Raw genomic sequence first — 13939 nt, forward strand, 5'->3', positions numbered from 1 at the left:
ATATACTTATGCATATTTAGTAAACTGTCAACCATTTGGTGGTATATTGGGTATACTGTAGATTCCATTTTGTCTAAGTAACCTTGAGTGGCTTCAAAGAAGTCTCATTTTGACAAATAAAAAACTATCAAAATGAAATTACAGGTTTTTCTCTTACCTTGCTTTTTTCTAAGAAACAATGAGTGGCTTAAAAGAATAGGCTCTTTTTGACAAACAAAAAGGTCAACAATTAATTGCAGGTTTTTGTTTTTTTCTTTCTTCTTGGTCTGTATGCTTAAGTTGCACACAGTATGAGACAAGTCTTAGGTTCCAACTATCAGAAAAGTTCAAACTCTATAGGAACCCCTAAATCTTGGCACTGAACTTTCCAAATATGCATACTTGGACAAAAATTTACCTTAAGGAAACATTTTAGCTATGCTACCAATACATTTTTAAATTGTTATGGTATTTTTAAAATGTAACATCTTTTTTTCCAGCTTATTGCATTTTTTTATTAAATAATTTGAGTTTTACTTTAAAAATTGTAAAATCTGAATAAGAAATTATTTAGCTTGTGGCTTGTTGGTCTGGGTGTATGATTTTTGCTTTGAGTGGAAAAGGCACCAGGTTCATATCCTGGATTAGCCTGTTTTCTCAGGTTCTTTAAAAGTGCTTAGTTCTATTATCTGATAGTATTTTAAAATACTTACTAATGTATTCCAACAGTTTCACTTCCAATTTCATTAGTATACATGAAATATGCATGAACAGTTGGCTCGTTGATCTAGGGGTATGATTCTCGCTTAGGGTGCGAGAGGTCCCGGGTTCAAATTCCGGACGAGCCCATCTTCTCAGATTCTTTTAAATCCCATGGTTCCATTATCTGATTGATGTCAAAAGCATCAAGTGAATTTTGCTTTTGAAAATCCATAAAAAATATATACTTATGCATATTTAGTAAACTGTCAACCATTTGGTGGTATATTGGGTATACTGTAGATTCCATTTTGTCTAAGTAACCTTGAGTGGCTTCAAAGAAGTCTCATTTTGACAAATAAAAAACTATCAAAATGAAATTACAGGTTTTTCTCTTACCTTGCTTTTTTCTAAGAAACAATGAGTGGCTTAAAAGAATAGGCTCTTTTTGACAAACAAAAAGGTCAACAATTAATTGCAGGTTTTTGTTTTTTTCTTTCTTCTTGGTCTGTATGCTTAAGTTGCACACAGTATGAGACAAGTCTTAGGTTCCAACTATCAGAAAAGTTCAAACTCTATAGGAACCCCTAAATCTTGGCACTGAACTTTCCAAATATGCATACTTGGACAAAAATTTACCTTAAGGAAACATTTTAGCTATGCTACCAATACATTTTTAAATTGTTATGGTATTTTTAAAATGTAACATCTTTTTTTCCAGCTTATTGCATTTTTTTATTAAATAATTTGAGTTTTACTTTAAAAATGGTAAAATCTGAATAAGAAATGATTTAGCTTGTGGCTTGTTGGTCTGGGTGTATGATTTTTGCTTTGAGTGGAAAAGGCACCAGGTTCATATCCTGGATAAGTCTGTTTTCTCAGGTTCTTTAAAAGTGCTTAGTTCTATTATCTGATAGTATTTTAAAATACTAATGTATTCCAACAGTTTCACTTCCAATTTCATTAGTATACATGAAAAAGCATGAACAGTTGGCTTGTTGGTCTAGGGGTATGATTCTCGCTTAGGGTGCGAGAGGTCCCGGGTTCAAATCCCGGATGAGCCCATTTTCTCAGGTTCTTTTAAATACCATGGATCCATTATCTGATTGATGTCAAAAGCATCAAGTGAATTTTGCTTTTGCCAATCCATCAAAAAAGTATATACTTAAGCATATTTAGTAAACTGTCAACCATTTGGTGGTATATTGGGTATACTGTAGATTCCACTTTGTCTAAGTAACCTTGAGTGGCTTCAAAGAAGTCTCATTTTGACAAATTAAAAACTGTCAAAATGAAATTACAGGTTTTTCTCTTACCTTGCTTTTTTCTAAGAAACAATGAGTGGCTTAAAAGAATAGGCTCTTTTTGACAAACAAAAAGGTCAACAATTAATTGCAGGTTTTTGTTTTTTTCTTTCTTCTTGGTCTGTATGCTTAAGTTGCACACAGTATGAGACAAGTCTTAGGTTCCAACTATCAGAAAAGTTCAAACTCTATAGGAACCCCTAAATCTTGGCACTGAACTTTCCAAATATGCATACTTGGACAAAAATTTACCTTAAGGAAACATTTTAGCTATGCTACCAATACATTTTTAAATTGTTATGGTATTTTTAAAATGTAACATCTTTTTTTCCAGCTCATTGCATTTTTTTATTAAATAATTTGAGTTTTACTTTAAAAATGGTAAAATCTGAATAAGAAATTATTTAGCTTGTGGCTTGTTGGTCTGGGTGTATGATTTTTGCTTTGAGTGGAAAAGGCACCAGGTTCATATCCTGGATAAGTCTGTTTTCTCAGGTTCTTTAAAAGTGCTTAGTTCTATTATCTGATAGTATTTTAAAATACTAATGTATTCCAACAGTTTCACTTCCAATTTCATTAGTATACATGAAAAATGCATGAACAGTTGACTCGTTGGTCTAGGGGTATGATTCTCGCTTAGGGTGCGAGAGGTCCCGGGTTCAAATCCCGGATGAGCCCATTTTCTCAGGTTCTTTTAAATACCATGGATCCATTATCTGATTGATGTCAAAAGCATCAAGTGAATTTTGCTTTTGCCAATCCATCAAAAAAGTATATACTTATGCATATTTAGTAAACTGTCAACCATTTGGTGGTATATTGGGTATACTGTAGATTCCACTTTGTCTAAGTAACCTTGAGTGGCTTCAAAGAAGTCTCATTTTGACAAATTAAAAACTGTCAAAATGAAATTACAGGTTTTTCTCTTACCTTGCTTTTTTCTAAGAAACAATGAGTGGCTTAAAAGAATAGGCTCTTTTTGACAAACAAAAAGGTCAACAATTAATTGCAGGTTTTTGTTTTTTTCTTTCTTCTTGGTCTGTATGCTTAAGTTGCACACAGTATGAGACAAGTCTTAGGTTCCAACTATCAGAAAAGTTCAAACTCTATAGGAACCCCTAAATCTTGGCACTGAACTTTCCAAATATGCATACTTGGACAAAAATTTACCTAATGAAACATTTTAGCTATGCTACCAATACATTTTTAAATTGTTATGGTATTTTTAAAATGTAACATCTTTTTTTCCATCTTATTGCATTTTTTTATTAAATAATTTGAGTTTTACTTTAAAAATGGTAAAATCTGAATAAGAAATTATTTAGCTTGTGGCTTGTTGGTCTGGGTGTTTGATTTTTGCTTTGAGTGGAAAAGGCACCAGGTTCATATCCTGGATAAGTCTGTTTTCTCAGGTTCTTTAAAAGTGCTTAGTTCTATTATCTGATAGTATTTTAAAATACTTACTAATGTATTCCAACAGTTTCACTTCCAATTTCATTAGTATACATGAAAAATGCATGAACAGTTGGCTCGTTGGTCTAGGGGTATGATTCTCGCTTAGGGTGCGAGAGGTCCCGGGTTCAAATCCCGGACGAGCCCATCTTCTCAGATTCTTTTAAATCCCATGGTTCCATTATCTGATTGATGTCAAAAGCATCAAGTGAATTTTGCTTTTGAAAATCCATAAAAAATATATACTTATGCATATTTAGTAAACTGTCAACCATTTGGTGGTATATTGGGTATACTGTAGATTCCATTTTGTCTAAGTAACCTTGAGTGGCTTCAAAGAAGTCTCATTTTGACAAATAAAAAACTATCAAAATGAAATTACAGGTTTTTCTCTTACCTTGCTTTTTTCTAAGAAACAATGAGTGGCTTAAAAGAATAGGCTCTTTTTGAAAAACAAAAAGGTCAACAATTAATTGCAGGTTTTTGTTTTTTTCTTTCTTCTTTTTCTGTATGCTTAAGTTGCACACAGTATGAGACAAGTCTTAGGTTCCAACTATCAGAAAAGTTCAAACTCTATAGGAACCCCTAAATCTTGGCACTGAACTTTCCAAATATGCATACTTGGACAAAAATTTACCTTAAGGAAACATTTTAGCTATGCTACCAATCCTTTTTTAAATTGTTATGGTATTTTTAAAATGTAACATCTTTTTTCCAGCTTATTGCATTTTTTTATTAAATAATTTGAGTTTTACTTTAAAAATGGTAAAATATGAATAGGAAATTATTTAGCTTGTGGCTTGTTGGTCTGGGTGTATGATTTTTGCTTTGAGTGGAAAAGGCACCAGGTTCATATCCTGGATTAGCCTGTTTTCTCAGGTTCTTTAAAAGTGCTTAGTTCTATTATCTGATAGTATTTTAAAATACTTACTAATGTATTCCAACAGTTTCACTTCCAATTTCATTAGTATACATGAAAAAGCTTGAACAGTTTGCTCGTTGGTCCAGGGGTATGATTCTCGCTTAGGGTGCGAAAGATCCCAGGTTCAAATCCTGGATGAACCCATCTTCTCCGCTACTTTTAAATCCCATGGTTTCATTATCGGATTGATGTCAAAAGCATCAAGTGAATATTGCTTTTGAAAATCCATCAAAAAATATATACTTATGCATATTTAGTAAACTGTCAACCATTTGGTGGTATATTGGGTATACTGTAGATTCCATTTTGTCTAAGTAACCTTGAGTGGCTTCAAAGAAGTCTTATTTTGACAAATAAAAAAATGTCAAAATGAAATTACAGGTTTTTCTCTTACCTTGCTTTTTTCTAAGAAACAATAAGTGGCTTAAAAGAATAGGCTCTTTTTGACAAACAATAAGGTCAACAATTAATTGCAGGTGTTTTGTTTTTTTCTTTCTTCTTGGTCTGTATGCTTAAGTTGCACACAGTATGAGACAAGTCTTAGGTCCCAACTATCAGAAAAGTTCAAACTCTATAAGAGCCCCAACATCTTTGGACTGAACTTTCCAAATATGCATACTTGGACAAAAATTTACCTTAAGGAAACATTTTAGCTATGCTACCAATCCTTTTTTAAATTGTTAAGGTATTTTTAAAATGTAACATCTTTTTTCCAGCTTATTGCATTTTTTTATTAAATAATTTGAGTTTTACTTTAAAAATGGTAAAATCTGAATAAGAAATTATTTAGCTTGTAGCTTGTTGGTCTGGGTGTATGATTTTTGCTTTGGGTGGAAAAGGCACCAGGTTCATATCCTGGATTAGACTGTTTTCTCAGGTTCTTTAAAAGTGCTTAGTTCTATTATCTGATAGTATTTTAAAATACTTACTAATGTATATCAACAGTTTCACTTCCAATTTCATTAGTATACATGAAAATGCATGAACAGCTGGCTCGTTGGTCTATGGGTATGATTCACGCTTAGGGTGCGAGAGGTCCTGTGTTCAAATCCCGGACAAGCCCATCTTCTCCGTTTTTTTTAAATCCCATGGTCTGATTTATGTCAAAAGCATCAAGTGAATTTTGCTTTTGAAAATCCATCAAAAAATATTTACTTATGCATGTTTAGTAAACTGTCAACCATTTGGTGGTATATTGGGTATACTGTAGATTCCATTTTGTCTAAGTAACCTTGAGTGGCTTCAAAGAAGTCTAATTTTGACAAATAAAAAACTGTCAAAATGAAATTACAGGTTTTTCTCTTACCTTGCTTTTTTCTAAGAAACAATGAGTGGTTTAAAAGAATAGGCTCTTTTTGACAAACAAAAAGGTCAGCAATTAATTGCAGGTTTTTGTTTTTTCTTTCTTCTTGGTCTGTATGCTTAAGTTGCACACAGTATGAGACAAGTCTTAGGTTCCAACTATCAGAAAAGTTCAAACTCTATAGGAACCCCTAAATCTTGGCACTGAACTTTCCAAATATGCATACTTGGACAAAAATTTACCTTAAGGAAACATTTTATCTATGCTACCAATAAATTTTTTAATTGTTATGGTATTTTTAAAATGTAACATCTTTTTTTCCAGCTTATTGCATTTTTTTATTAAATAATTTGAGTTTTACTTTAAAAATGGTAAAATCTGAAGAAGAAATGATTTAGCTTGTGGCTTGTTGGTCTGGGTGTATGATTTTTGCTTTGAGTGGAAAAGGCCCGAGGTTCATATACTGGATTAGACTATTTTCTCAGGTTCTTTAAAAGTGCTTAGTTCTATATCAACAGTTTCACTTCCAATTTCATTAATATACAGTTGGCTCGTTGGTCTAGGGGTATGATTCTCGCTTAGGGTGCGAGAGGTCCCGGGTTCAAATCCCGGACGAGCCCATCTTCTCAGGTTCTTTTAAATCCCATGGTTCCATTATCTTATTGATGTCAAAAGCATCAAGTGAATTTTGCTTTTGCCAATCCATCAAAAAAGTATATACTTATGCATATTTAGTAAACTGTCAACCATTTGGTGGTATACTGTAGATTTCATTTTGTCTAAGTAACCTTGAGTGGCTTCAAGAAGTCTCATTTTGACAAATAAAAAACTATCAAAATGAAATTACAGGTTTTTCTCTTACCTTGCTTTTTTCTAAGAAACAATGAGTGGCTTAAAAGAATAGGCTCTTTTTGAAAAACAAAAAGGTCAACAATTAATTGCAGGTTTTTGTTTTTTTCTTTCTTCTTTTTCTGTATGCTTAAGTTGCACACAGTATGAGACAAGTCTTAGGTTCCAACTATCAGAAAAGTTCAAACTCTATAGGAACCCCTAAATCTTGGCACTGAACTTTCCAAATATGCATACTTGGACAAAAATTTACCTTAAGGAAACATTTTAGCTATGCTACCAATCCTTTTTTAAATTGTTATGGTATTTTTAAAATGTAACATCTTTTTTCCAGCTTATTGCATTTTTTTATTAAATAATTTGAGTTTTACTTTAAAAATGGTAAAATATGAATAGGAAATTATTTAGCTTGTGGCTTGTTGGTCTGGGTGTATGATTTTTGCTTTGAGTGGAAAAGGCACCAGGTTCATATCCTGGATTAGCCTGTTTTCTCAGGTTCTTTAAAAGTGCTTAGTTCTATTATCTGATAGTATTTTAAAATACTTACTAATGTATTCCAACAGTTTCACTTCCAATTTCATTAGTATACATGAAAAAGCTTGAACAGTTTGCTCGTTGGTCCAGGGGTATGATTCTCGCTTAGGGTGCGAAAGGTCCCAGGTTCAAATCCTGGATGAACCCATCTTCTCTGCTACTTTTAAATCCCATGGTTTCATTATCTGATTGATGTCAAAAGCATCAAGTGAATATTGCTTTTGAAAATCCATCAAAAAATATATACTTATGCATATTTAGTAAACTGTCAACCATTTGGTGGTATATTGGGTATACTGTAGATTCCATTTTGTCTAAGTAACCTTGATTGGCTTCAAATAAGTCTCATTTTGACAAATAACAAACTGTCAAAATGAAATTACAGGTTTTTCTCTTACCTTGCTTTTTTCTAAGAAACAATGAGTGGCTTAAAAGAATAGGCTCTTTTTGACAAACAAAAAGGTCAACAATTAATTGCAGTTTTTTCTTTTTTTCTTTCTTCTTGGTCTGTATGCTTAAGTTGCACACAGTATGAGACAAGTCTTAGGTTCCAACTATCAGAAAAGTTCAAACTCTATAGGAACCCCTAAATCTTGGCACTGAACTTTCCAAATATGCATACTTGGACAAAAAATTACCTTAAGGAAACATTTTAGCTATGCTACCAATACATTTTTAAATTGTTACGGTATTTTTAAAATGTAACATCTTTTTTTCCAGCTTATTGCATTTTTTTATTAAATAATTTGAGTTTTACTTTAAAAATGGTAAAATCTAAATAAGAAATTATTTAGCTTGTGGCTTGTTGGTCTGGGTGTATGATTTTTGCTTTGGGTGGAAAAGGCCCCAGGTTCATATCCTGGAAAAGCCTGTTTTCTCAGGTTCTTTAAAAGTGCTTAGTTCTATTATCTGATAGTATTTTAAAATACTTACTAATGTATTCCAACAGTTTCACTTTCACTTTCATTAGTATACATGAAAAATGCATGAACAATTGGCTCGTTGGTCTAGGGGTATGATTCTCGCTTAGGGTACGAGAGGTCCCGGGTTTCAAATCCTGGACGAGCCCATCTTCTCAGGTTCTTTTAAATCCCATGGTTCCATTATCTGATTGATGTCAAAAGCATCAAGTGAATATTGCTTTTGCCAATCCATCAAAAAAGTATATACTTAAGCATATTTAGTAAACTGTCAACATTTGGTGGTATATTGGGTATACTGTAGATTCCACTTTGTCTAAGTAACCTTGAGTGGCTTCAAAGAAGTCTCATTTTGACAAATTAAAAACTGTCAAAATGAAATTACAGGTTTTTCTCTTACCTTGCTTTTTTCTAAGAAACAATGAGTGGCTTAAAAGAATAGGATCTTTTTGACAAACAAAAAGGTCAACAATTAATTGCAGGTTTTTGTTTTTTTCTTTCTTCTTGGTCTGTATGCTTAAGTTGCACACAGTATGAGACAAGTCTTAGGTTCCAACTATCAGAAAAGTTCAAACTCTATAGGAACCCCTAAATCTTGGCACTGAACTTTCCAAATATGCATACTTGGACAAAAATTTACCTTAAGGAAACATTTTAGCTATGCTACCAATACATTTTTAAATTGTTATGGTATTTTTAAAATGTAACATCTTTTTTTCCATCTTATTGCATTTTTTTATTAAATAATTTGAGTTTTACTTTAAAAATGGTAAAATCTGAATAAGAAATTATTTAGCTTGTGGCTTGTTGGTCTGGGTGTATGATTTTTGCTTTGAGTGGAAAAGGCCCAAGGTTCATATCCTGGATAAGCCTGTTTTCTCAGGTTCTTTAAAAGTGCTTAGTTCTATTATCTGATAGTATTTTAAAATACTTACTAATGTATTCCAAAAGTTTCACTTCCAATTTCATTAGTATACATGAAAAAGCATGAACAGTTTGCTCGTTGGTCTAGGTGTATGATTCTCGCTTAGGGTGCGAGAGGTCCCGGGTTCAAATACCGGACGAGCCCATCTTCTCATGTTCTTTTAAATCCCATGGTTCCATTATCTTATTGATGTCAAAAGCATCAAGTGAATTTTGCTTTTGCCAATCCATCAAAAAAGTATATACTTATGCATATTTAGTAAACTGTCAACCATTTGGTGGTATATTGGGTATACTGTAGATTCCATTTTGTCTAAGTAACCTTGAGTGGCTTCAAAGAAGTCTCATTTTGACAAATAAAAAACTATCAAAATGAAATTACAGGTTTTTCTCTTACCTTGCTTTTTTCTAAGAAACAATGAGTGGCTTAAAAGAATAGGCTCTTTTTGACAAACAAAAAGGTCAACAATTAATTGCAGGTTTTTGTTTTTTTCTTTCTTCTTGGTCTGTATACTAAAGTTGCACACAGTATGAGACAAGTCTTAGGTTCCAACTATCAGAAAAGTTCAAACTCTAAAGGAACCCCTAAATCTTGGCACTGAACTTTCCAAATATGCATACTTGGACAAAAATTTACCTTAAGGAAACATTTTAGCTATGCTACCAATACATTTTTAAATTGTTATGGTATTTTTAAAATGTAACATCTTTTTTTCCATCTTATTGCATTTTTTTATTAAATAATTTGAGTTTTACTTTAAAAATGGTAAAATCTGAATAAGAAATTATTTAGCTTGTGGCTTGTTGGTCTGGGTGTTTGATTTTTGCTTTGAGTGGAAAAGGCACCAGGTTCATATCCTGGATAAGTCTGTTTTCTCAGGTTCTTTAAAAGTGCTTAGTTCTATTATCTGATAGTATTTTAAAATACTAATGTATCTCAGGTTCTTTTAAATACCATGGATCCATTATCTGATTGATGTCAAAAGCATCAAGTGAATTTTGCTTTTGCCAATCCATCAAAAAAGTATATACTTAAGCATATTTAGTAAACTGTCAACCATTTGGTGGTATATTGGGTATACTGTAGATTCCACTTTGTCTAAGTAACCTTGAGTGGCTTCAAAGAAGTCTCATTTTGACAAATTAAAAACTGTCAAAATGAAATTACAGGTTTTTCTCTTACCTTGCTTTTTTCTAAGAAACAATGAGTGGCTTAAAAGAATAGGCTCTTTTTGACAAACAAAAAGGTCAACAATTAATTGCAGGTTTTTGTTTTTTCTTTCTTCTTGGTCTGTATGCTTAAGTTGCACACAGTATGAGACAAGTCTTAGGTTCCAACTATCAGAAAAGTTCAAACTCTATAGGAACCCCTAAATCTTGGCACTGAACTTTCCAAATATGCATACTTGGACAAAAATTTACCTTAAGGAAACATTTTAGCTATGCTACCAATAAATTTTTAAATTGTTATGGTATTTTTAAAATGTAACATCTTTTTTTCCAGCTTATTGCATTTTTTTATTAAATAATTTGAGTTTTACTTTAAAAATTGTAAAATCTGAATAAGAAATTATTTAGCTTGTGGCTTGTTGGTCTGGGTGTATGATTTTTGCTTTGAGTGGAAAAGGCACCAGGTTCATTTCCTGGATTAGCCTGTTTTCTCAGGTTCTTTAAAAGTGCTTAGTTCTATTATCTGATAGTATTTTAAAATACTTACTAATGTATTCCATCAGTTTCACTTCCAATTTCATTAGTATACATGAAAAATGCATGAACAGTTGGCTCGTTGGTCTAGGGGTATGATTCTCGCTTAGGGTGCGAGAGGCTCCGGGTTCAAATCCCGGACGAGCCCATCTTCTCAGATTCTTTTAAATCCCATGGTTCCATTATCTGATTGATGTCAAAAGCATCAAGTGAATTTTGTTTTGAAAATCCATAAAAAATATATACTTATGCATATTTAGTAAACTGTCAACCATTTGGTGGTATATTGGGTATACTGTAGATTCCATTTTGTCTAAGTAACCTTGAGTGGCTTCAAAGAAGTCTCATTTTGAAAAATAAAAAACTATCAAAATGAAATTACAGGTTTTTCTCTTACCTTGCTTTTTTCTAAGAAACAATGAGTGGCTTAAAAGAATAGGCTCTTTTTGACAAACAAAAAGGTCAACAATTAATTGCAGGTTTTTGTTTTTTTCTTTCTTCTTGGTCTGTATACTAAAGTTGCACACAGTATGAGACAAGTCTTAGGTTCCAACTATCAGAAAAGTTCAAACTCTAAAGGAACCCCTAAATCTTGGCACTGAACTTTCCAAATATGCATACTTGGACAAAAATTTACCTTAAGGAAACATTTTAGCTATGCTACCAATACATTTTTAAATTGTTATGGTATTTTTAAAATGTAACATCTTTTTTTCCATCTTATTGCATTTTTTTATTAAATAATTTGAGTTTTACTTTAAAAATGGTAAAATCTGAATAAGAAATTATTTAGCTTGTGGCTTGTTGGTCTGGGTGTTTGATTTTTGCTTTGAGTGGAAAAGGCACCAGGTTCATATCCTGGATAAGTCTGTTTTCTCAGGTTCTTTAAAAGTGCTTAGTTCTATTATCTGATAGTATTTTAAAATACTAATGTATCTCAGGTTCTTTTAAATACCATGGATCCATTATCTGATTGATGTCAAAAGCATCAAGTGAATTTTGCTTTTGCCAATCCATCAAAAAAGTATATACTTAAGCATATTTAGTAAACTGTCAACCATTTGGTGGTATATTGGGTATACTGTAGATTCCACTTTGTCTAAGTAACCTTGAGTGGCTTCAAAGAAGTCTCATTTTGACAAATTAAAAACTGTCAAAATGAAATTACAGGTTTTTCTCTTACCTTGCTTTTTTCTAAGAAACAATGAGTGGCTTAAAAGAATAGGCTCTTTTTGACAAACAAAAAGGTCAACAATTAATTGCAGGTTTTTGTTTTTTCTTTCTTCTTGGTCTGTATGCTTAAGTTGCACACAGTATGAGACAAGTCTTAGGTTCCAACTATCAGAAAAGTTCAAACTCTATAGGAACCCCTAAATCTTGGCACTGAACTTTCCAAATATGCATACTTGGACAAAAATGTACCTTAAGGAAACATTTTAGCTATGCTACCAATAAATTTTTAAATTGTTATGGTATTTTTAAAATGTAACATCTTTTTTTCCAGCTTATTGCATTTTTTTATTAAATAATTTGAGTTTTACTTTAAAAATTGTAAAATCTGAATAAGAAATTATTTAGCTTGTGGCTTGTTGGTCTGGGTGTATGATTTTTGCTTTGAGTGGAAAAGGCACCAGGTTCATATCCTGGATTAGCCTGTTTTCTCAGGTTCTTTAAAAGTGCTTAGTTCTATTATCTGATAGTATTTTAAAATACTTACTAATGTATTCCAACAGTTTCACTTCCAATTTCATTAGTATACATGAAAAATGCATGAACAGTTGTCTCGTTGATCTAGGGCAGTGGTTCTCAAACTCGGTCCTCAGGACCCCACACAGTGCATGTTTTGCAGGTAGCCCAGCAGGTGCACAGGTGTATTAATTACTCACTGACACATTTTAAAAGGTCCACAGGTGGAGCTAATTATGTCACTTGTGATTCTGTGAGGAGACCTGCAAAACATGCACTGTGTGGGGTCCTGAGGACCGAGTTTGAGAACCTGTGATCTAGGGGTATGATTCTCGCTTAGGGTGCGAGAGGTCCCGGGTTCAAATCCCGGACGAGCCCATCTTCTCAGATTCTTTTAAATCCCATGGTTCCATTATCTGATTGATGTCAAAAGCATCAAGTGAATTTTGCTTTTGAAAATCCATAAAAAATATATACTTATGCATATTTAGTAAACTGTCAACCATTTGGTGGTATATTGGGTATACTGTAGATTCCATTTTGTCTAAGTAACCTTGAGTGGCTTCAAAGAAGTCTCATTTTGACAAATAAAAAACTATCAAAATGAAATTACAGGTTTTTCTCTTACCTTGCTTTTTTCTAAGAAACAATGAGTGGCTTAAAAGAATAGGCTCTTTTTGACAAACAAAAAGGTCAACAATTAATTGCAGGTTTTTGTTTTTTTCTTTCTTCTTGGTCTGTATGCTTAAGTTGCACACAGTATGAGACAAGTCTTAGGTTCCAACTATCAGAAAAGTTCAAACTCTATAGGAACCCCTAAATCTTGGCACTGAACTTTCCAAATATGCATACTTGGACAAAAATTTACCTTAAGGAAACATTTTAGCTATGCTACCAATACATTTTTAAATTGTTATGGTATTTTTAAAATGTAACATCTTTTTTTCCATCTTATTGCATTTTTTTATTAAATAATTTGAGTTTTACTTTAAAAATGGTAAAATCTGAATAAGATATTATTTAGCTTGTGGCTTGTTGGTCTGGGTGTATGATTTTTGCTTTGAGTGGAAAAGGCACCAGGTTCATATCCTGGATAAGTCTGTTTTCTCAGGTTCTTTAAAAGTGCTTAGTTCTATTATCTGATAGTATTTTAAAATACTAATGTATTCCAACAGTTTCACTTCCAATTTCATTAGTATACATGAAAAAGCATGAACAGTTGGCTCGTTGGTCTAGGGGTATGATTCTCGCTTAGGGTGCGAGAGGTCCCGGGTTCAAATCCCGGATGAGCCCATTTTCTCAGGTTCTTTTAAATACCATGGATCCATTATCTGATTGATGTCAAAAGCATCAAGTGAATTTTGCTTTTGCCAATCCATCAAAAAAGTATATACTTAAGCATATTTAGTAAACTGTCAACCATTTGGTGGTATATTGGGTATACTGTAGATTCCACTTTGTCTAAGTAACCTTGAGTGGCTTCAAAGAAGTCTCATTTTGACAAATTAAAAACTGTCAAAATGAAATTACAGGTTTTTCTCTTACCTTGCTTTTTTCTAAGAAACAATGAGTGGCTTAAAAGAATAGGCTCTTTTTGACAAACAAAAAGGTCAACAATTAATTGCAGGTTTTTGTTTTTTTCTTTCTTCTTGGTCTGTATGCT

General features: G+C 32.5%; 7 non-coding genes across 7 annotated transcripts; all 7 read left to right on the forward strand.

Moving 5' to 3' along the window:
* The first annotated feature begins 755 nt into the window (after positions 1 to 755).
* TRNAP-AGG (transfer RNA proline (anticodon AGG)) lies at positions 756 to 827 on the forward strand. The gene has a single exon. It is a non-coding gene; the product is annotated as a tRNA-Pro (tRNA).
* Positions 828 to 1670: 843 nt separating this feature from the next.
* TRNAP-AGG (transfer RNA proline (anticodon AGG)) lies at positions 1671 to 1742 on the forward strand. Its single transcript has one exon. It is a non-coding gene; the product is annotated as a tRNA-Pro (tRNA).
* An 846-nt stretch (positions 1743 to 2588) lies between these two features.
* Positions 2589 to 2661, forward strand: TRNAP-AGG (transfer RNA proline (anticodon AGG)). Its single transcript has one exon. It is a non-coding gene; the product is annotated as a tRNA-Pro (tRNA).
* Positions 2662 to 3509: 848 nt separating this feature from the next.
* TRNAP-AGG (transfer RNA proline (anticodon AGG)) lies at positions 3510 to 3581 on the forward strand. Its single transcript has one exon. It is a non-coding gene; the product is annotated as a tRNA-Pro (tRNA).
* A 2626-nt stretch (positions 3582 to 6207) lies between these two features.
* On the forward strand, positions 6208 to 6279 carry TRNAP-AGG (transfer RNA proline (anticodon AGG)). Its single transcript has one exon. It is a non-coding gene; the product is annotated as a tRNA-Pro (tRNA).
* Positions 6280 to 10666: 4387 nt separating this feature from the next.
* TRNAP-AGG (transfer RNA proline (anticodon AGG)) lies at positions 10667 to 10738 on the forward strand. Its single transcript has one exon. It is a non-coding gene; the product is annotated as a tRNA-Pro (tRNA).
* A 2759-nt stretch (positions 10739 to 13497) lies between these two features.
* TRNAP-AGG (transfer RNA proline (anticodon AGG)) lies at positions 13498 to 13569 on the forward strand. Its single transcript has one exon. It is a non-coding gene; the product is annotated as a tRNA-Pro (tRNA).
* The last annotated feature ends 370 nt before the right edge of the window (positions 13570 to 13939 follow it).

Source organism: Pseudophryne corroboree, chromosome 3 (assembly GCF_028390025.1).
Source record: "Pseudophryne corroboree isolate aPseCor3 chromosome 3, aPseCor3.hap2, whole genome shotgun sequence".
NCBI lineage: Eukaryota > Metazoa > Chordata > Amphibia > Anura > Myobatrachidae > Pseudophryne > Pseudophryne corroboree.